Source organism: Acipenser ruthenus, chromosome 5 (genome assembly GCF_902713425.1).
Source record: "Acipenser ruthenus chromosome 5, fAciRut3.2 maternal haplotype, whole genome shotgun sequence".
Taxonomy (NCBI): domain Eukaryota; kingdom Metazoa; phylum Chordata; class Actinopteri; order Acipenseriformes; family Acipenseridae; genus Acipenser; species Acipenser ruthenus.
This window is the reverse complement of record NC_081193.1, coordinates 78,880,038-78,905,249: the sequence shown is the minus strand read 5'-3', so window position 1 is coordinate 78,905,249 and position 25,212 is coordinate 78,880,038. Positions and strand designations below refer to the sequence as shown.

The following is a 25,212-nucleotide window of genomic DNA, read 5'->3' as shown; positions in this document are numbered from 1 at the left end:
CTAAATCACGTCATACATTATCGTTGACTGCTGTAAGATTACCTCTGTGAGTGTGGATGGGAACTGCAGCTCGTACAGTCGGAAGGCAGGGAAGCACTGGATAGCGAGGCCCAGGATGACTCTGAGAGAGCCAGGTGGACCCGGGCTGCTTGAAAGATCTCTCCTCCTGCCGTCATCAGGGTCAGAGCCACCACCTGGTGAACAGACACAGGAGCTTTGATCTGAAGTCATGGAGTTATTATTGTACAGAGTGGGTGTATTGTAACCTTGTATTACAAGCCATCAAACACATCCCTTCTAAAGGTTTACCACAGTAAAAGAAAAGTGTAATAAAGAATAGTGAAGGCATATTAACAAAGATGGCAAACCAGGGTAAACTATGGTAAATGCATAGTATAGCCATGGGAAAAGCCTGGTAAAACTGGAGAAATACCATTAACTTTTATTAGGGATTATATATTAACTATTTTGTGTTTCATGATTAGGCTGTATGGCGTATTGCAAGGACCATACATTATATGTTCAATCTTGTCCAACTAGGAACTGAGGAGCAGTTTTGAACAAAACCACAAGTTTTAAACAGCATCTAAAATGATTCTGATCTATGGTGTAAAGTGCTTTATTTCAGGACATCCTGTTGTAGCAGTTCCCAAGGGTGGTGTTAAGGATGCTCAACAACTTAAATGTATGATTCTCTGCAGAAGTTATCAAGGTTAATGTCTTTTACCCAGATGCTGCTCTCGTGTTTCCACCTGTTTATCAACTAGTGTGCCTAGGCACATACTTAAATCAATTACTTGATACAAGATGCATGCTGTTTATCTCTGCAATTTACAAGACCATAAATTCCCATAGTGAACCCTGCACAGAGTTTACAAACCACCACCTGTCCTAAAATAATGGAACATACTAGCGTGTTCTCTGCTGGGCAGACACCTGTTCAATTTTCCTTGGCATGAAGCCTGGTCAGATAAAACCAGGACTTTGGGTATTCAGAGTTAATCTTGTAAGGTACAGTAGTCAGAAGGAGTTTATGACATTTGCAGATGTGGGAGTGTAAAGAAATACTATGACTTTGTGACTTTGGGGATTTTTTTATATTATTATTAGTATTATATACAACCAATGTTGCTACAGATAAGTAGGGTCTTCAGAGTGAGAACTAACCTGCTGGATGCTCCTATGAAAACTAAAATTGCTTTCCATATCATTTGAATATACTTAATAGAACAGAGGCATGCAGACTTGCACAGCTTGTCTTGTATACAGATTAACAAGACAAGTAGATACCCCACCATCGGCTGCTGATTCTTGGAGGTGGATGCCCAGAGCGCCAAGGATAGGCACACAAACCTGTGTGGGCAGAATTCCGTGTTCTATCCCTGCATTGTGGGTGCCAGTTCCAACAACCCCAGCAGCAGCTACTTCTGCTACTGCTCCTAAACTGGAAAAAAAGGGAGGAACAAGGTTAGAGTAAATTGCACTACTCATTCTGCTGAGCTTTCTCAAATGAAATATAGGTAAAACTGAGACCCTGCTTGTTGGTCTTTCATGACTTAAGACTCTAAGAAAATTAATGGACAAGAGGATGCCATCCATGTGCTCATCCGGTTCCTAGTAACTCTCAAAACTTTGTCAAGTCAGATCGTTAAAGGATCCAAGTCATTCAGCATCTACAACATGACTAGGTAACCCATTCCATACCCTCACCACTCTGTGTAAGGAAGTGTCTCTTGCCCTCTGTCCTAAGTCTGTCTCCACTTACTGTAATTTACAACTGTCTACTGTGGTTTCTGCGCTTTGTCAAATCCTTTTAAGATTTTAAAGACTTAATAAAATGCCCCCCTAATTCTTCTTTGCTCTAGGGTAAATTAAGTTAGTTCCCTCCTCTAGTTCCCCCAGACTATCTTCGACTGCAACTCATGGATTGCTGCGCTATCAGGTGCCTCTGTAATAGACTGGTAGATAACTGCAGCTGGAATACTGAATAGCACTAAAAGCAGTCATCAAACGATTGCAGTTCATAGGTTTCTGAATTGCCTTGACTTTGTATTGATTTTAAAGTTTTGCTTTCAACTTATAAGGCAATTCGTGTTGGCTTGAATGAGCTTCTTACTCCCTAGTCCCTGCTTGCTGCCTTAGCTTTTGGTAGTCCCTAGTATTGAATTAAAGAGCTGTGGTGTTAGGGTTTTTAGCGGCTCTGCTTTTCAGCTCTTTTTTTTTATTTTTTATAAATATTCAATAAGCTTTTTTTGGTCTGCTTTTTTTTTTAACTACTGTTCTATACTGGTTGTAGAACTTTTAAGCTGACATGAGCAGCTAACCCAAAATGATACGGGGGCATTTATTCTTCCCTGAAGTAATAAAAAAAAAATCCTTGGGAATGTAAAGAAAAAACCCATGGTATCTTCTAACAGCTAAATCACAAAAGGCAAACTGAAGCCCCTTGTTTTTCAAGAGGAGTGAGGATTGACTGTCACACTCCATTGAGAAATAATGGAATATCGTGCTGCCTATGTAAACAAAAGTCAACCTCCATTTTAATGGCCCGTGAAAGTCTGTTGATTACATACAGTATCCTAAAATGTGTCAAATCCATGCCCATTGCTTAATGTCTACTGTAAAAACACAGACCTTCAGAAAAAAAGATGGCCTATTAGGCAACAACCCATGTCCATCACTAAACAAGGGGAAGGATCTTGAAGATGGTTCAGCTCTGGCTGTTCTCTACAGTATATACACTATACAAATGCAGACTGAGTAAAAGCATACTAAAATCATGGTAAAGCACATGTGAATATGGTATAGCACTGTGTGGCAAAGTGGTTTGTAGTGCACAGGTGTAGTTGGTGCAGTGCTCAGGAATAACACACACAAGACAGTGGAAGTTCAATAAAACAGGTCCTTTATTTGGCTGGGTTGCATGTCAACAACACTTAAATAATAAGCACGGGCACTACACATATAATGTGTATCCGTGCAAAACAAGGGTTTCAGTCCCGAAACAATAAGACACTAATAATTAACACACAACACAGACACGACCACTTCTCATGATAGTGAGTGCTCTTGTGCAGGTCTGTCACACACTGTAATAACCATGATTAATCATGTTCAATCTTGGTATGCTTCATGTTCCTACATGGTAACTACAGATGGAATAAGTGTAATTACATGGAAATAGCATGTGCAACAGTGTTACCATGTAATCACAAAACAAGATACTGTTCACTAGGCCATTTCTATAATTACGCAGTACAGTGGAACGTCGCATATCCGACCCTTAACCTCCTCACTAAATAAATACATATTAAAAGTAGGCTATGAGAGTAATGGCATTGGCATTTCCTTGATTGAAAAAGAAAAAAGCATTATAGCAATCAGCCTTTTGATGCGTTCCCCTTTAAGAGAGGCATGCTGTGTGCGTGTGTCAGTCAGCTGCGTGTAGCAACGACGTTTCAATACACCAGTTGAGAAAGCTTTTTTTTTTGTACAATGTGTTTATATGATGGAGCGTACGCTTGCAGATATTGGCAGCATGTTCTTGTAGCTTTTAAATGCATTTGAATTAAAGCAAGCTTCATAAACACAATGCTTACCGGCCGTTTGTTTAAAATAGCCAAAGCAATATTCAAACCGAGCTGCTTATCGGCTGTTGGCAATATCAAGAACAAGTGCAAAGTACTGTGACAGAGATATTAAGAAAGCAGAACCAGGTAGGCAGGGACTTCTAGCGTTAAGAAAGAAGCCATCAGTTGCAGGTTACTGTACATTTACCTTTTTTTTTTTTTTTTTTTTAAAGCTTTGCGTGGAGATGGCCTATAGCAAACCGCATAGCAACACTATCTATTTGTAGCCTAATTAATCTTGTTTACGTTTGCTTACTTTTAATGCAAAAAATGTCCCAATGTTTAAAGCAGTTTGTGCTTTTTTTTATAGATGTTGACTTTTTCACATATCCGCCTATACCCCAGTCAACAGGGGGTCAGATATGCGAAGTTGTACTGTAGTTTCCATTTAAGAGCAGGGAACATTTGTAACTACATAGTTATTACAATGTCATTACATGGATATTCATACCCAATAATCTAAGGTGCTAAAGCATAGCATAAGCATAGGGGACAGCTAAATTACTGTTTGTAAGGACGATCCTTTAGGATGTATTTCAGATTTTACTTGAGCCAGTAACTGAACAGATCTTGGCACCATTACCAGATAATCACAACATTTACCAAAAGACTAAAGGACTGTTTCATACGGGATGGTAACATTAAATATTGACTCCCAAAACAGGGAGGGAGTGCTATTTCAGAATGGGTTTAAAGGCATAAGGTGAAAGCAATATTTCTGTGCCACCGTAAAGTAGGCAAATATAACACTGTAGTAGTTATGCCAAGCAGCTCCAAGCTCCACAGCTGTAACCAATTTCCTTCCTCTAGTACTGAATCCAAGTTACACATGTTTTATTATAAAAAAAACACTGGAACAAATGCCCTGTTTCAGAAAGCAGGCTAACCTGTGGCCCACTATCTGTGCTGGCAATCTCTTACTTTTTAAGACAGTGATTTAATTGAGATTTTCTCAGTAACCACAGGAGACACTGAGATATTAGATGTTACACTGTCTAAGGACTAAGGAAAACCTCCACCTTAAATCAGAAAGGGATTGAATTTCACCTGCGACCGAGAAAACAATAACTCTATCAAGGTACCCAATTCCACTCTCATGCTACAGTGAGGATGCTCAAAACTTACACGGTAGACAAAGGGTAAATACTTAAATTAAAACGAGTGTCAATCATTAATTAACACTGTTAAGAATAACCTAAGTATATTAACAATCAACTGTTTTCATTGGAAATTGAGACTGAGTTACAAATAGTAATTTAATTACTGGGTTAAGAATCAAAACCAGAAAGGCTCAGCTCCGAATCAGAAGGTCACATTGCTCCACAGTTTGTGGACATAAAGGTACTTTGTTTAATGTACTCCTCTTTAAAAAAGGAAGACTTGATTTTTTACTTTCTGTCCTGATTATTTTGGACTCGGATAATTGCTTTTAATGAAGATCGGAGCTTTCCATCCTTCAGTTTATCAAAAACACCTGAACCAGTCTGAATCATCAGATTGTAGGTATAAAGATCAGAGAATTTACAGACATGCTCTTTTTTATTGAAGGGCACTCTGAAGGAGACACTTTGCAGTTTGTTGAATGATTTCTATAAATTTCATGACAGCATCTATAAAACACTGGAGATATTTCATTTTGCAGTGGTCTAAATCCTAGTAGTTTAGCTCCTGCCCAAGTACTACTAGTGTACTATCATTCTTCATTATTAATAATAATAATAATAATAATAATAATAATAATAATAATAATAATAATAATAATAATAATAATTATATATCTGTATACAAATACTGGGTGCAAGAGAGGTCAGCATCTACAGCAACTATGTAATGGATATAGGTTTAAAACACCAAGCTATTTATAGAAATACAGTACTACATATTCTATTGTATTTATTTGGCTACCCTATGCAAGGAGCATTACATGTATCAATACCAGGAACAATTAAGTCACCATGGTTTACATCACCAGCATATAAAAAAGCATCTTTTAACAAACTAATTTCATCAAAACGGGACGCAAGATATAGGTAGCTTTCAATAGACAAGATTCATGTGATTCTTGTCTACAGCCCTTTTCTGTATCATGATACTGTACTTGAAACTTGGATAACTTCTAGCTGAGATTTAAAGATGTACTCCAAGTATAAAACAGATTATTTTTTGGTTTTTAAATTATATCTTCAGATCTCAGCTCAAAGTTGTTTTTTGCAGATAATGATGGTTTCCTATGAAAGGCATATTGCAACTATTCCGTGACAAAAATATTTTGTTTTCCTGAAAATAGAATTTTTCAAACCAGTTGTAGGCCACAAAAATGTGTTCTATTGTGAACCCAGTATTTGGGCGAGTGGTCCTGATAATCTAGCACAAACATAAGGAGTTCAAAAGTTAGTAATTCAGTTTTCAGAAGTTAATCCTTGTTCAGATTTTCATATCACGATTCATATGTACTGAGTCTTTTTTGTATGTAATCTTTTTTTTGTTTTGCATGTTAAAAAATGAGTTTCAGTCTTCAGACTTTTATCTGAGGATATATTTTTCATTGCAATTTATCAAGAAAATAGAGAATGTTTCTATTGATTTGCAGCTTCATAAATCACCTAGTTCCAATGCATTCTCTTCTTTACAGCAGTAACTCACAATGATGTGTATTGAGCTCACAGTCTAAAGTAAATCACATTAACCTCTGTTAATCTATTTTCAATCTCTTCATATATTGCTTGCCAAGCTTCCTATACAACATGAGCTAAAGAGAATGTCATGCAGAAAAGGGGGAACTTGAGACAGGAGAGGTACTCCCAAAAGATAAACCATTCAAAGTAAAATCTGCAATAAATTGTACTTATTTATTTGTTTTGCTGTTACGTTTTTCCCTGTTTTGTTAATCCATGCTTTGCTTCTTTGTGATGTCAGACTGTATGCTAATCATAGTGACCAAAGGACCGGGACGGATGTATAGGCCAGAAAAGAGGTTCTCTGAGTTTGGAACATATGACATTACATTAATATCCAATACAAAAATAAAATGAATACATGGTACCAAATAGGTTATTACAGTGAATACATTTTAAATAAAGTGTTGCAATCCTTATAGCATTTTAAAAGAAGCTCTGGTATGTTTCAATTAGTTAGTTACTGTATTGTAATTTCCTGTGACCCAACACATTCCCATGGAATGAGCAAAACATGAATAATACTTACCTATGTTACCTTGAGACCGACTCCCTTTTTGTGATTCTCTGAGAATGATTAAATAGTTTAGTTTAAAACTAGCACAGCATTTCGATTATACACATGGATGAAGGCTATATTTGCATCCTGAGCCATTCTAAAAAAAAGGCATAATACCACAGTAGAGACATCAAAAAGTGATTTGCTCTAGAGGAAAATATACTTGAACTTTGACCCATTCGACTGCTCAAGACCATCACTTTCAATTCAAAAACAAAATGTCTTGTTTAAAGCTAGTACATTCGTATCTGAGAGAAACTGGAGAAACGGATAACGACATAGAATGTCGGTACAGTATATATATATATATATACACAGTGCCTATAGAAAGTCTACACCCCATTTCAAAATGTTCACCTTTTGTTGCCTTGCCTTGTCTGGAATTAAAATGCATAAAATGTTTTTTTTTTTTCATTGATCTACACATTCTACCCCACAACTTCCAAGTGAAAAAAATATTCTTGAAATTTGTAGAAAATTAATAAAAAATAAAAACTGAAATAGCTTGGTTGGTGTCCACCCCCCCCTTGTAATAGCAATCCTAAATTAGCTCAGGTGTAACCAATAGCCTTCAAAATCACACACCAAGTTAAGTGGGCTCCACCTGTGTTAAATTGTAGTGATCCACATGATTTCAGGATAAATTCAGCAGTTCCTGTTGGTTCCCTCTGCTGGGTAGTGGATTTCAAAGCAAAGACTCAACCATGAGCACCAAGGAGCTTTCAAAAGAACTCCAGTACAAAGTTGTTGAAAGGCACAGATCAGGGGATGGGTAAAAAAAAAATATTAAAGGCTTTGAATATCCCTTGGAGCACGGTCAAGACGATTATTAAGAAGTGGAAGGTGTATGGCACCACCTAGATCAGGCCGTCCCTCCAAACTGGATGACTGAGCAAGAAGGAGACTGATCAGAGAGGCTACCAAGAGGTCAATGGCAACATTGCAAGAGCTACAGACTTTTTGAGCTCTCTGCAGCATCCCCAGGCACGCACCCCAACCAATCCAGACCTCCCGATCATCTTAGCTCAGGGCGAGCCTGCCACTCAGCTGGTTGCTTAGTAACGCATCTCCAGCTGCATGTCGCAGATTATTTTTCACAGGCACACACACTTTATTATTATTATTATTATTATTTATTTCTTAGCAGACGCCCTTATCCAGGGCGACTTACAATTGTTACAAGATATCACATTATTTTTACATACAATTCCCCATTTATACAGTTGGGTTTTTACTGGAGCAATCTAGGTAAAGTACAGCAGCAGTGTCCTCCCACCTGGGATTGAACCCACGACCCTCCGGTCAAGAGTCCAGAGCCCTAACCACTACTCCACACTTGCGCAGGAACCAGCGACCCGGTTCCCTGTCACATATCCTCCACCACCGGTCCATTCGATAACTCCGGCTGGCTCCTCTTTGGTTTGGGGGAGTCAGCAAGTGGATTGCTGTCATCTCCGGCGCCACCTCCAGAGGGACTGAGACACTGTGACAGGAGATCCGACTTGCATGGACAGGGTGACCAGAGCACAGGCTGGTGACCGGGCAGCTGCAGCTGCCGGCAGAGGTGAGAGCCTCGGCAAGTTAAAGGGCTCCATAGTAGTAGTTCCCGCAGAGCGGACGCTTCCCTCCTGGATGTAAACAAACACTCTCCCTCAGCGCCCATCTATAAAGCAATGGCCTTACAGCAGCTCCGAGCTGTAGTGCAGCCGCTTTTTGAGCTCTGCGCAGCATCCCCAGGCACGCCCCCCCAGCCAATCCAGACCTCTCGATCATCTTAGCTCAGAGTGAGCCTGCCACTCAGCTGGTTGCTTAGCAACGCATCTCCAGTTGTGCATCGCAGCTGATTTTTCACAGGAACACACACTTGTGCAGGAACCAGCGACCCGGTTCCCTGTCACAAGGGGGTTAACTCCTCCCCGCGATCCTCCCCACCAATCATTTCACTAAATGAGAGCTTGTACCTGACCCTATGGCAGCGCTTCACCTTGCCTGCCCAAACAAACTACAGTTCCCAGCAACCTTTGCTTCCAGGGGGTCCTTCACTTCCTATTGACCCCCTTCTCAAAGCCCTGTGCTCCATACACAAACAATTCCTACCATGTGCTCTGTGTCAAAAGAATAAGGTGAGTTGTACTAAAATTATATATTTATAAACATGTTCAAAAGTAAATAAAGAAATAATGTAAAAAGTGCAAAAAAAGTAAACACACACACATACTCATTTACAATGTCACAAAAATAATAATAGTGTTTAACTGGGGCTTTACAAGGGGGCCAATGGCACCGTGTGATACATGGCCAAAAGTTTTGCATTATCCTATAGAATTAACTAATTTTGCTTCATAAAGTCAAATGAAACCTGCTGAATAATGTTAACCTATTGAATTACATACCACTTTGTAGTTTATTTGATTACATGATGTTAAATAAAATATCTAAATCAGGTTCATATATCTTTTTTATTTTTTTTAATCATGCATGAATCCTAAAATTATAGGTGATGCAAAACAGTGCCTTTGAATAAAATATGTAACAACCTATTTAAATTGAAATCACCCAGGAGATTAGTTAATTACGTCTCTTGACTAATGTTTGGTCATGGACTTACCTATGTGTACTATAACTGTCTTTGAATGAGTCACTGTTAAACACAGTAAGACCATCTTCATTAACCCAAATACTGAGCAGAAGAACTAAAATAAAATATTTCAATTTACCACTGTCCCTAATGGATTTTGGAATGACTTTTTTTTTTCTTGCCGCAGTTATATGAAGAATTATTCTAGTTGCCCCAACCATTCAAAGAAGTGGTATGGTACCCTGTTTATCAAGCCAAAACAGCCAAGAAACCCCCTTTTGGATGGTGTCACTTTTTTATCAAGCACTTAGTACAAAATAAGTTAAGAGCTTGAAAAAATAATACCGTTCTGGCTTGCTAAAATTCATAAACATAGTACATAACACACAAACATAAACACACATTCTCCCTGAAGAGCAAATTTACTTGAAGAGCAAATTTACTTGCTTGAACAATTCACAGAACTAGGATAAACAGTAAGTTAACTAGACAAACTGAAGCTAATGTTTCTGTAGGCTACTTCTCAAAAACATGGAGCATATCATTACTGTGACCAAGTTAAAGTCAAGGAAATACTCTGGAGTAGGCAAAAAGTATGTACTGTCAGCTCAATAGGAAAATGTCTGCTGTAAAAGGCATTTTCGAGTATTATAGAATTAGAAACACTTTGGTTATAATTTTATACCACACCAATTTTGCCTGTCGTATGTAAAGTTCATGGAAAAGACTTCTATGTTTTAAGATTAGTTAGCACTAACACTTCTGCATGACAGATTGGGTTTCATCCAGCTTTTTTACTTTGTTATCAGAAATAATATATTTTAGATATGATTTGCTCCATCTGACATATGGCTTTTATAACAGTTATTTGTTCCATTTTACTTCTTAGGTAGTTTTCTTACCCCTGTTTGAATGACAGGTCTGGGCTAATTGAGGTGAAATTGAATAGATATACTGTATCCCATCGTGTACACCAGGTCTAGAATCTCATAATGCTGGAAAAAAACACTTGTCCTTCACCAACCTGGATAAATACTTCATGGCTACTTTACTCTGAACTGTATCTAATGTCAGGTTTTTCTATGCTGATCATAGATTTATCTCACTACATTCCTACCTCAAGAACCTTATTCATCTTGTCCATCCGAATCATGAAGTCCTCTGTACAGGCAATGTTTGAGGGAGTGTCCACCCCCCACCACCTTCACCTTTTTACCGCACTACCTGGCCAGTTCCAGGATCTGCAAACAGAAAACGAACTTGACAGATTGTAACAAGGACAGGGAGATCAAAGAGTGTCTTTAGCTTGCCACATCCTTATATTGTCTTATCTTCGAATATAGGAATACATGTGCTGTTTTAACCAGGCTGTACAGTGTGATCATATTTAAATCCTAAGGGGATCAACAATTTCATCAGCAGAAACCATTTCAGACTTATCTCCGAAACCATTGGACAGAGAGCAGTAGAGCGTGGTGGGGGTATGGGGCATTGGTATCCTTCAAGAGGTGTCTGGTTCTGGAATTAGTGATCTATTAGGAACTGCATCGATGGAGGGAATGGATATCTCTTGTGTTAAACTTTTCTTATCTTATTTTGCACTGCTATTACTACTGTCTGCCTAGCTACCAGCCGAACTATCTGAGCTACAGTATATTGTCTATCTATGCTTCTGTATTGAGTGCATATCCCAGGGTTTTTATAAGCATTTCCACAATCTTCATTCTGCCCAATTCCATTGGAATGCTCATCAAATTATTACCATTTCTATCATTATGGGTGACAGACCATATCAACTATTATCAGCCGTCAATAGTTGGAAACATGGGACAAGGCATCCGTCACATGGATAAAGTGAATACAATTAGAAACTGGACTTCTGCCAGCATAGCGAAGGTGAATGATTATTAAACATGGATGTTAACTATGTAACAGAATTTTTGTTCCTGGGTAGTAAGTGTTATTTCCTAATTGCTTATGCCTCAAAAGTATAGAAAATGGCTATTATTCCCAACAAACTTTGCTTTTGTGACCAGGACGTGATATTTTGAAATTTACCTATTTCCAATGAGAAAACGGGCGAATTTGTGTCTTTTCGTTCACATAAAGTCAGAAAAAAAACAACATACAAATCCAAATTAACATGTATTTATACTAAAGTAATACAAAAATGACTACAAAAGATTTAGAAGTGAGTAGTTTTTCGAGATTTACGATTATACTGTAAGTCACTTTCACGAATCAGCCCCCAAATGTAGTCTCCCATCATGTTCTCATTATACTGTCCTTGGTAGCGGCGTTCAAAGTCCAGTATATCCTGGTGGAAGCGCTCGCCTTGCTCCTCCGAGTACGCTCCCATGTTCTCCTTGAATTTATCAAGATGAGCATCAAGGATATGGACTTTGAGGGACATCCTACAGCCCACTGTGCCGTAGTTCTTCACCAGAGTCTCAACCAGCTCCACATAGTTTTCGGCCTTGTGATTGCCCAGGAAGCCCCGAACCACTGCGACAGTGGGTGTAACACTTCACTGATGTATTTTTACTTGCTTTTAACTCTTACTAATATATTAATGTACTAATGTACGTTGGGGGCACGGTGCTGCTGGGGGACAGGTTAATAAACAAAGTGAACATAAACAACAAGAATAATACAGTTACTAAGAGTATTGTGATATTGCATGTCATACCACGCCAAATTGCAAAATTTAAATTGAATGCAATGCTTGCCAAAATTAATTTCCCTGAACAAATGCAATGCTGTATATGTGTCCCATCAATTTTTGGGAGCAAATTTAGGAGAAAAAAAAAAGATTATTAAAATACAGTCCTCTAGAAGAATAATTTTACAACATGTTTTTTCAACATGATAGGAGATTTATTTGTAAGGGGAGGTAAGTAGAATACAATATTGTTTTCTCTCATCATTTGCTTTCATACAAACAATTTTCAAGATTGATTGCAGGGATTCTTGCACCCGAAAGTTTTTAAAGCCGAGTCTGCTTAAAAGTAGCCCTGGAGGACTTTCATCCTATCGAGGCTTTCAGAAAAAGGAATGTGCGGACTAGATAGGTAATAAAGACAAATGACCTACACCTCTCAGAGGTATGAAATAGAGAGTCATAAAGAAACCCCTCTGACAACCTACTGGTTAAAATAAAACTTCTGAAATGAAACTAGACTTACTGAGAAAGAAGTGTTGTGATACATAACCCGTGTAATACTGAGGGGCAGCAGAAGCAGTAATACAAGTGCAGCACTCACCCCGGCATTAAACAGTTTCTGGGAAGCCAGGTTTTTTTGGACGTATTCATGAAAGCTCTTGCTTTGTTACTTTGCTCAAACACTACATTCTGTATGGGTACAGCTGCTTTCATATAGTCTGTTCATTTGAACAAACAAGAACCTGTTGACTATTCAAAAAACAAAATGGTGGTGGTTGCCTATAGAAGGCCGTTGGCTACCCTGAAAGGCCAAGTAGTAGCCAGTTGGCGGTTGGCTATTTGAAAGGGAAATGGGCAAGGGACAATTGGTTTGCCATTTACTAATGAAAAATTGAATAGGCTAGTGGGCCGGTTGTTATCTATTTATACCACAGGTAGTCTCAAGGACCTGTATAACAATGACACAGTTTACATGGCATACATAATCCTCATGTTAACATGCATAGTAGATGTTGTAAGTCTTCTGATTCATTCTGTTCTCCAGAGCCAAAGTAAAAGGTTTTCATTTGTCGTTACAGGTTTTGACTGAGCAAATTCATTTTATACTGAGGACATAATAAAATATGTGTTTCTGTAAGAAACAATTGCCATTTTAAAAGGATACGCTGCTTAATTCCAAGACAACAAAAACCAATTGCAGCTTGAGTTGACAGATGTAGAGGCTTGTCAGGTATAAATAATAGAAAGCAATCTTCTAGAAAACAAAAAGCCAAGATGTTTTTTTTTTCATACATTTAATTGAACACAAGAACAATGACAATATATTAAGCCTGTCAGCTGCTATGATCTACCTGCAAACCAGCCAGATAACCCTGCCTCTACCCACTCCGTTAATAAATTACCAGTAACCATAAGCATTCTAAGCAGGCTGCTCAGTATGATTAAGCTTTCTACCATTCATAGCAGGATAAATAACAGGCCATCTTTGTTTATCTGATTCTGAAGACAAGAAATTTAAATAGACCAGCCAGGGTCACAGTCTCAGTTAGATGGATGGATTTACTTATTTTCAAACAGACTATTACTATATCAGATTCTGCAGTGTGGAGTAGTGGTTAGGGCTTTGGACTCTTGACCGGAGGGTTGTGGGTTCAATCCCCAGTGGGGGACACTGCTGTTGTACCCTTGAGCAAGGTACTTTACCTAGATTGCTCCAGTAAAAACCCAACTGTATAAATGGGTAATTGTATGTAAAAATAATGTGAAATAATGTATAATGTGATATCTTGTAACAATTGTAAGTCGCACTGGATAAGGGCGTCTGCTAAGAAATAAATAATAATAATAATAATAATAATCAGCCTGCAAGGTGCTTTTATAGTGTCAGCCATTTTGAGGTACCATAACCAATACAGGTACGTTAAATAATTGTACTGTGTACATTATCTAAAAACAAAGTGTTCTTTAATATATTAAACGAGTGGTATTTGAGGTTTTAAAATTCTCTTTGCTTCTGCTGAAAATGTTTTGATTCTGTCTTTAATTATTATAATATGTATTACATGTACAGTATAGAAGTATAGTAGGGCCTCATTTACTCAGCATTACGGTGCACCATAAATGCAATTAGTGTGCACGTTCATGATTTCCATATTTACTATTGCAATTGTATTCATTATCATGCGAAATAGTGGGCATATTATGGCGCACACTGAATGAATATGTGATTTGTATGGTAATGTGTGATAATGTATTTAAATGAGGCACCCCACACTGAATAATGAGATGAGCTTTAGTCACACCGTATTTACTACAGGGCGATAATCATAGTGTGCACCTTAAAGTGAGCGATAATTAGATAGTTTGGAAACCAGGCTTTAACCACTGATAGGCGCACTATTTAAACCTATTTTCCTGGGCTAAAATCTATCTGGCATCATGGAGGCATTACTTGCATTAAAGTTTTCATATAGAGCAGTGAAAATTGACTGTAAATAACAGGTTATATTAAGCGTGAATAAACATGAATTAATGTTATAATTTATTTTATTTTATTTTATAGTTTATTACATTGGTACAAATAATAGAGTAGTATAAGTATTATAATTTAAAACAACCTCCTCCACTAGAATTTCTAACTCCTCTGGGTGCAGTTTTAGTTTGTGTTGCCCTGCCTGCCCCCTGTGGAGGGCTCTCTCTGTTGATCTCCCATTTTCGGTCAATGTAAACCACCTCCACCTTTCACAATAAGCCACTGACCAAGATACACCTGGACTGCTGGGGCTTTTGATATCAGGGCAGCAGTGTGGAGTAGTAGGGCAGCAGTGTGGAGTAGTGGTTAGGGCTCTTGACCGGAGGGTTGTGGGTTCGATCCCAGGTGGGGGACACTGCTGCTGTACCCTTGAGCAAGGTACTTTACCTAGATTGCTCCAGTAAAAACCCAACTGTATAAATGGGTAATTGTATGTAAAAATAATGTGTAAAAAAAAAAAAAATGTAATTATATGTAAAAAATAATGTGATATCTTGTAACAATTGTAATTGAATACTTACTACTGTATTTCAATTTCCACAGCTAAGCAGGAATATCAGCAATTCTGTGTTTTAATGAGCATGTTGCCAGGTTTTTTGGATGAACTACCCCACATATTGTCCCCATATTTGCTGCCTATGAAAGGGGTTTTGAATATATTTCTTTCTTCACTTTGGAATATCTCTTTTGCAGATATCACAAAGACTACACTACAGAATAAAAGTATAGTCAGGAACATGTATAGTACAGTACAGCTCACCATCTGGCATTCAGTACCAGCTCTGAAATACATTCATATAAGATTTAGTTTTGGTAAGTTTCCAATATTACTAGTTTATAATAGTAATAGTTTCCAATGAACTGTAAACTGCAGTGTGCTTTACTTACTGCATGTCCAACTCCATTCACTGCAATCACGAGATGGGGTTAGAAATATTTATTGATTTATTTTTCTATTTTTTTATTGCAAATTGTGTGTCACATCACATTGCCCCATGCAGAGTCTGGTGTGGTGCCTTGATATCTGGTAGAATTCTATTAGCATATGGATGGCAATAAAACTGAACATAGTGACTATATTTCAGAGTATATGCTCATTTACTGTATTATACACTTGGGCAAGTCTGAAAATAAATATATATATATATATATATATATATATATATATATATATATATATATATATATTGTAAGATAGCAGGGAGGGGGTTGATATCCTCCCTGCATGAAGGGTATTTAAAGAAAGCAGCCAGTCTGTTCTGGGCTGTTGTGTGGAGAGCCCGCTTGTTAGTGTGTACAAGCGTAGGAAAAGAAAAGGTAGTGTTTGTTTTGTTTATTTTGTGTTTATTATTAAAATAGCGCAAGAGTGCTTAAAAAAACTTCCATTTGTGTCCTGGGTCTATATAGAAAAAACACTGGATGGATGGTCTTTTTTTTATCAACATTCATTTCATATACAGAGATTAGTATGCTGTATGGTTAGTGATTTCTCCCTTGAAAACAAACTGCTAGTCAAACGAAGTCTCTTATCCCAAAATTTAAGGATCTTATTAAACTCAACCATCTACAGGACTCATACTGTAGTCATATAGGCACTAGGTCTTATCAGATACTAAAGAATGAGTTTGGCCGAAACTGCCTGTTTCTATGGAAAGGTATTATGGTGTCGAAGAATAAAGGCCCTCGATCAATCAACAGATTTACATCACTGTGTAGGCTAGAATCAATTGAATTATTAAAGAGATTAAGAAAGTGCAGGAGAGGAGCATTTTCTGAGTACTATGGTTAGTGGGAATTTAGATTTACGTAATGATTCCTCTGCTATTGCAGAGATTATGCAGATAGCGTGATCAATACTTAATGGTATTATAAACCAAGGCCTATCAATGAATGTATTATGCCTCATCCAGGTGATGTAAAGTGCTGTATATGGCAGCTTACTTAAGATACATGTCTGTGTATGAGGAAATATTGGTACAAGTAGGAGCGAACGGACCGAGGTTGAAAGCTGTTACAAGGGTTGAATTAACCTGTATAGAGATGCTTTGCCTATTGTCCCATATTTGCTCCCTATCGTTAAATGATGTAGTCCAAGTGTCTTTTCTGAGAAGGCAGTACTTTGAGTTTTAGGGTGGATACAGACTTGTTTGCTCACACTTGCAGGTAAAGAGTAAGCACTGAAATTAAATAACTTGAATGTTGTTTAAAATTTTTCTCCTGAATTTTAAATTGATGAGTTGAAATGGTAAACCCCTATGGCTGGTTTCACAAACCCTGATAAGCACTAACCCTGGACTGCATAATCTAAAATAACAGTAGATAATACAAGGTTAGTCAAGGTATGTGAAACCAGCCATTAGAGTAATTGTAGCTAACAAGATAGTTCTGTAAATGTTATCCGCATGTTATAAACCAAATGCATCCTGTCAGTTTTTATTAAAGTTACAGTAACACTCAAATCAAATTTAAATTACAATGAAAATGATACATTCAAATGAACTGCACTTGAAACCTGCATGTCCTGCTCTGATCACATGCATTTTTAAACAACAAAAGCAAGGTGTCCTCAACATCAGGTTTTGAGCAAATCGGCCACTTGCATCCACAGTTTGCTTCTTATAGGCCTATATTGTTGTACCCCGGTTTTTCAGAATGGTTGACAAAGTGTTTTCTTGTATGGTGGTGCATTATCCACCACTTTCAACAGCTCCACTTTTGTCTGCAAGGATAGTGCACGTTTGTGTGCTGCTTTGTGGAAATGGCATTTGGGGAGTTTCCATGTGTGTTCTAATTTTACTCGAGATATTGTGCTCGAGCCAAATGAAAAATGGCCCGATGCATTTCGGGTTTATTTTTGGCCACAAACCTGATCCTCTCAAGCTGTTCTCCCAAATGTGCACATGCATCGCCACTTCACGTGTAAATAACCACACATGGAAACTCCCCCATTGATGCATGAGCACTACGGCAACTCAAACTCATAAAATCAGAAGTCCCAATACTGCAGTAAAATACAGTACAGAGGCACTAATCTGGTTGCAAGTTAATACATTTCCCAATATCCTTTTTATACCACATTTTCTTCCCGAGGGGGCGCCCCAAAATAACAGGAATATGTAAGTTAAGTGAACTCGTATTATGAGAAGTTATTCACAATAAGCAACTACTAAATTTGACCATGTCAAAAATGTGTAGTATCAAGAAATTTTTCTACACCAAGTTTGTTTTAACAAGAATTGACTGTACTTTCAGCCAGTAACCTGCTTTGAACCGGAAAACACTGCTGAGGTAAAATTAACAAGGAAGGAATACAGTAATAGACCAGGAAGGACAAATGCAGTGCAGTACCAGATGTCAGGTTTTAAAATGAGAGTACTGTACAGTTTTTGCTATAACATGTGTTTCTTCAAAAAGTACAACTTTGAGACCTATGTAGCTAATGTACGTGCAAAAAGGGTAAGATATACAGAATTATTGTGTTAGCTACAATTAATTTAAACCTCCTGTTATGACGTTACACAAACCTTTTTCTGGATCCAGAGTGTTTTTATTAATCTTCAGTTAAAACTTACTCTGCCATCTGAGGAAAAGGATTAATCACCCAATCTATACTCACTGACCTATGAGTGGAGAGTCTAGGAGGATGAAATTAATAACTATGACACAACAAGCGTACAACAGCATTGGAAATTAAAGGTCAAATGAAGATATTGATTAGACGGCATGCTTTTTTCAATGGCTTCAGAAGCTGCGTTCTTTGAGTGATGATTGCATCCCAGTTGTCTGAAAAATAAGGTTGCTGGAAAATTTGAACTGTGAAGGTATTGTCATGAATAGGGACACCAGTTGCTTGCATGCACATCAAAACAAAATGAAAAAATGAAATTAGGAGGTGGAGGCCAAGGCGTGCTGCAGAGCAAAATATTTTCAGGCCCCAGAGCTCAATCCTAGTTCCCCAGTCTATCTTGTGAACAGGCCTCAAAATGGATCTTAAAACTAGAGCACCTCATACCATACCATAGAATTCTGAAATGTGTGCATATGCTGCTTCACTGTGCTGTACGTGTGTTATAGTGAAAATACTAACACAACTATGGATGTTGGCAGGTAAAATCATAGGACCCAAAACATGATCAGGGTGTAAAACAGAAAGTGGAAAGAGTCCAGGGTGTAAAACAGAAAGTGCAAAAAAAAAAGAAAATCCTGGTGGCTTGATTGAATTTATAGGCTTCACATGCTAGCCAATATGAATGCTCTGGTTGGGTTGCGAGGTTTGAAAATGAAGACTTGATACATTTGCACATACAGGCTAATAAAGTTAAACATTTGTCATTACACTTTAATTACTTTAAAGACTAAAGTAAAGAGGGGGCATTCATCAACAAATTACTACGGTATTAAAAAGTATTTGTTTTTAAAACTTTAATGGTCACAAATGCAGCAGTAATAGGGGGTATGAAGTTCACAACACAGGCTTCAACCTGTTAACACAAGCACACAGTTAGGAAATCACTGTGTCTTCAACATTGCACTTTTAACAATAACCTGTACCACTTTATAACAAGTAATTCAAATGTAATAATATATGAAAAGTGTATTTACTGTTAAATTAAAATGAAGTAAACCCTGCAAGATTAATTAATAATGTATATGCACAGATGTTAAAATACCACCTATATGTATTGAATGTATCCTAAATGTATGCTACTTTCAAATAAATTAATTAGGGAATATCTTAGTTTATCCATAACATTTAAATTACTGACTCTTATTTTAGTGTAATCCCTTTTTCCTGTTTACATTATTTGAAAAAACAATTCAGACTAAAACCATTCATACATGACAACAGTCCAATTATCTACCAATTGTCCTGCATTCCAATGCATGGCAAAAAAAACCTCCAACAATATTTATGTTAGAATTTCATCATATGGCATGTGTGCTGCTGGTGTTTCTACTTCATCAAGCATAGAAGCACTAGCACACATCTCAGCTAGCCATGCACTGAAAAGATCCCTGTTTACACCAGTCACATCGAGAAGTGTATCATCTCTGCTGGTTCAATATGATTTGGTGTCTGTGGTGTCAGTAAATGCTGGGGAACACAGCACTGACATGTCAGCATCTCACAGTAACATAAAAGCATGTCACAGACGGTTTTATCCCTGCGCACTTTGACTGCCAGCACTGGTACGAGTAATAGGACCTCCGGTTTTCAGAAAACTGCTTGCATAGTGTTTCATGCTGTATAATGGGCTCTTGTAGGTCACAAGACTACTGCTCAACTCAGCTGGAATTTGCAGAAGAAAATATAAAATGTCTTTACATGTCAGCCCCAGAAGAATGGGATGAAATATGAAAAGTGTGACATGTTCATTAACTAGTTTAACAGCATGAACATAATTGAGGCTGACAGAACCATTTACCAGGCTCATCAGGTTCTTGACAGCATGTCACAGACAGTGTTATTGATACATCCAGATAATATTCCCTTGATATACGAAGACATTGAGAAAGACTTTCAGTCGAAATGTTCGTCATTGAGTTTAATACGTTTCTTTTATATAATAAAACGTAGTAAACATTGGATAGTTGGACGGATGTATATACTGTATATAAAAAGCTATATGTATATATAAAAAGTGTTTTTTATTTTTATTATTATTTGTTTGGTTTTGTTTTGTTTTGTATTTGTTTCAATTCTCATTCAAACAAATAACATCATCATTGCAAGTGTTCCCTGCATGTCATCGCGCATCACTGGACTTTGTTGTTTTCACCTGTGTCCATCACACACCTGTTTCTGCTGCCTCTGATTAGATTGCTACGGATTCACCTTCCGTGCCGGTGTGAGCGGCAGCGTGTGCTGCAATCGTGTAAGGACATCGGGAAAGGACACTGTTTTGGGGCTGTTCTGGGGTGTTTCTGTGTTGTGTTATTTTATTAGTTAGTTAGTTGTGTATTTTAAATTTTTATAATTCCTCATTTGCTTTCATATGTCTGCTGTGTCTTTTCATCTGACCTTTCTCTCCGTATCCTTTTTTTTTTTTTATCTTTTCCTTAACCTGGATTTTATGGTATATGAATGAATATGTATATCCACGGTCAAGGAGAATTCATGGAATACAAAGAGAAGCATGAAATATGGTAAATCAGTAAAGGCTGTAACGGTTTTTGTGTGAGTGTGTATGTGTGTGTGCCATATTCACATTGTTATGTAAATCTTGTGCATAGCTGTAATTTTGAAGTTGTAGAGTCGTAGTCAACATTGTCAGACTGTTTGGTAAAAGAAAGTGATTTTTAAATGAAAGTTTCATAAAGTGAAGATCTAAGAAAGCTGAAAAGGTTCTATGGCCCTTGCCCACAGAGCTCAGCAGTCTAACGTCTTAAAGAATAAAAACGCCTGTCATGGAAAGGCTGTGTTTTTCCTTCTGAAAGTGTGAGGAACCTTGTTTTCTTTTCTCACTGAATGAAGCTGAATGAATTTTCCATGACAGCCAAACAGACGGATATGGCTCTTGAAAGTTAAATTATGGAGCTGAAAGGTTTAAACAGAGTTAAAAATAAGCAATTAGCCAGGATCTTCATGAAATGTATGACACGATTTTGTCTGGCATGTAGAAAAGCAAGTATCTTTTATTCAACGCAGTTTGAGTCTACTTGTTTTGTCCTCATGAGATTCAGCCTGGATATACATCTCAAAGGAAGCTTATAATAAGTCTAAGAAAACCGGATAGATAAACCGGTTTCTTCAGGAGATTAACTACTCAGATTTATTTATTGTATTTCAGGAGAAATACACTAACCCATAGAAGACTGGAGTGCTCAAAGATGGGAAATAAAGTATATATAGATTATTGTGTATAATATAGATTACTGTGTTAAACATCATTAAAATAAATTATATATCATAAATCCAGAGCTGACTGGAAAAGAGGCAGACAATGTCAGCAGAGATACAGAATATTGGATAATTAATTTCTTAGAGTGATTGTAGCTAGCAAAATAATTCCATAAATCTTACCTGTTGTGAACTTCCAAGAATTCCAAAATGATACAGTACATCAATGCAATTTTAGAAACTAATGGGTGGGCCGTATGCATCAAAGGAGAAAGGAAAAAGGCTTTTTTTTTTACATCAGACAAGGAATACATGTAAAATGAAAAGGTAAGCAGTGCAGTTTCACTTTACATTGCCTCTGTCTGTCCCCTGCTGAGTGCTGTGTCTGTTGATCGCTCATTTTCGGTCAATGTAAGCCACCTCCACCTTCACAATAGGCTACTGACCAAAAGATACGCCTGGTCTGCTGTGGCTTTTGATATCACGGTGGTCACAGGTAAGTCTCTGACATCGTACACATTAAATTAACGCTCACAATACATGTAGTGTGAACGGTATGGTATGTAAATTAGCCAAATACTATGCACTAAAATTAATGTGTTCTCTGTTAGTACATGGGGCCATTCATTTAGATTTATCACGCACGTCAGGCTCTCTACTTTACGTGTGCGCTAACTCCAAATTTAGTGCCCTTTCATAAATGAGGTCCAAAGAGTGAAACCTCGCTATTAAGGACAGTCAAAAGACCAACAAATGTGGAAGTGTGGCCTTACTCCTGAAGCTACATATAATGTATTGTAACACATTAACATCAAATTAATATCAACTTAGTTTAGCCGATTTATTTTTTTGATTTGTACTATACACTTTTGACTTTATAGTCAAGTGTGTCGGGGTGAGGTGTCCCCTGTCACATTATTACTGTATTTTGCTGTAGCTTGGCAGGGATAGGGTCAACATTCCCTATTCCTGCATGCAAATTGGTTTGTAGCTCCCTCTATTCCAGCAACGGGAGAATGTGACTCAAATGGAGGAAACTGGGTTTTGATTAATGAGCCAATCAGTTAATCAATTGTTTAATTTGGTTAAGTGATCCAGGTGAAGAAAATACAAGTCTGCAGGAAGGCTTGTCAGAGCTGGTAGGCTGTAGGAACAGCAACAGTGTATAAGTATTATGGAATGCTGTGTCTTCCCAATCTAGAAGCCTGGAGGCCACCAGTATTCTGTTAATATTTGTATTGTTTGTGGTTCCCACACAAACCATCCTGTTTGTCTTTTATTTGCTTCCCCACACTGTCTGTTTACTGTGTTTCTCATTGTGGCCCTGTTCTAGTTCAATACCACCCATTTGGTGTGACTCCTACATTTCTGTAAATGTATTAACATAACATTTAATTTGCTCCATTTCACACCAGTTTGATATGCAACCCTTTTGGTTTTCTTGGATCACTGAAAACGTGTTGGTCACTCTTCCCAGCTTTTTGATATCTACAAATTTTAGAAGCTTGCTAATGATATATATTTTTTTAATCTAGTTTCTTATTCTAGATAAGAAATAGGAAGGGTCCTAGAACTGATCCCTGTTGCAGCCCAGTGAGTTTATGGGTCCAATAAGAAGTTTCTCACATTACACGTAGTTTCTGCTTCTGTCTCCACTTCCCTCTACTACCTTGAGGATTATTCTTCTGCGTGGCTCTTTGTCACAGGCTTTTTGATAGTCCAGGTATCTCATATCATACTCTATCTTTGTATCCATCTTTTATGCAAAAATTGTACCACAAATGAAAAGATCTAGCAGCATTCACATGATAGTGAGAGCAGGTACCACAATAGCAAGTGTATTAACAAAGGTTCTGTGAAGAGACGCCTCACGGTGGTCCCCCAGAGATTAATGTATCCTTTCTAGCATGTCCCTATCCAATCAAATGGCTCACTCAAACCACATAGTTTCATAATTTACTTTAAAGTGTTATGTACTGTATGTGGTTTTTTTATTCATTTATTTATTTTGCTGTCTGTAAGGTCGTCTTTATAATGAAGGGAATAAATCAGGTGACATATCACCTGATATACTGCTTATCTGAATGAGCCTGGCTGTTTTGTGCAATGTTCCCAAGATGTCAGTTTCTGTCTGCATTAGGAACCACAGCGCTGTGTTCTTTGTAGAACTAAGCTACTGTATTGTGCACTCAGTACAATATGCAAATTAAAAGCAGTATTTGATGTACCTGGCTGGTGTCCAATTTAGTAATGCATAGTAATAGAGAGGCAGAAGCATTTAATAAATCCTCCATTTGCTAATTCAATAAATCAAGGTTGCGTGGATATCCTATTTCTGAAAGAACGATGACTGCCATTTGCTTTCGCGGTCACATTGCTATTCGATAGGCACACTCGTGACAATTTTAGATATAATTTCCTGTGGGTTCGGAGAGTTTCTTATTGTAGCTAACAGTGAGGTCTAGTCATCGTTTATATTTCAATTGACCCATATCAATCCTCCGAAACACAGTCAGTTTCAAAAAGGAATCTTGTAATCTTGCTAAATCTCCACTTCTTTAGCTTTTAGAAAAAAGGTCACCATTCTATTTTTAAAGCGGTCTTGAGCAACAGAAAGACCTTTGTAGCCCAGTTAATAAATGCCACTGCCCTTGATTTAGAATACAAAACCTTACTATTGCAATGCGCATTAGAGAGCCAAAGAGATCAGTTACCTGGTCATGTTACATCCAAAAACATCTTACGCAAGATGAAAGTAGCGTTGTTCAAATTCTTTGAAGGTCAACGTTTCATATAACATTAATCGTCAGGCAGTGTATGTATAAATCCTGTTTTGCTGAATAAATCTCTTGAAGTATAAATGTGTATTATGTTACAGTATAATGTGGGGTTTGGGGTGAAAAAAAGATTGACATTTTAAGGAATACAAATACAGTATTTGTTTTCTAATACAATGGTTATATAAAAGGCTGGCATTTGTTTTCTAGCCTAAGGAGATTTTTGAACAAAGGCCATAGAATTGAATGTGCCTCTGGCTTTTCATTGCTCTCTCACACAGCATGAAACCAATCAAGCCAATTAAATGCATTAAGAAAACCTTGCTTTAGAACTATGAAATGCAAACTTTGTTTTAATATTAAAAAAATATTACCTGAAATAAATTCTGCCTTGTATGACGTCCAATATATTCGGGTTCAGTATTTTTAACTCATTCCTGTCACACTTGTCTCCATATCTTTTGAATGTGATTATTGTCAACTGTGCCCACTTAATTACTTGAAAGCATTACACACAAGCACACCTGCATGATTGATAAATAGTATCCTTCACTACGGTTTGAAAATGACAGAGCATGACAAATGGCTGAGGTTTTTTCTGTGTGAACATATCTCACAATTCACAGATCACCATCCCTCAGGAGAACACTGTTTGCTTTCATGAATCCTAACCAAGTATTGACCATCACTGGTCGATCATGGTTGATCCCAGAAGCGCCGCCGCGTACCCCCATTTTGAGTTGGTCCATGACTTACTGTACCAGGTTGATAAACTGCCCCAGACCGGGGAAGTGCATCGCCAGCTGCTCATTCTCAGGCCCTACAGGGAAGACTTGCTGCGGCTGGCACACACTATTCGCCTGGCTGGTCACCTGGGTAGGGACAAAACCAAAGCAAGGCTCGTGGCACGGTTATACTGGCCAGGGGTAAGAGGCTGTGTGGTCCAGTGGTTAAAGAA

General features: G+C 37.7%; 1 pseudogene; it reads right to left on the bottom strand.

The window, feature by feature from the left end:
• LOC117402869 (L-gulonolactone oxidase-like) lies at nucleotides 1-23,233 on the bottom strand (annotated as a pseudogene).
• Nucleotides 23,234-25,212: the final 1,979 nt, after the last annotated feature.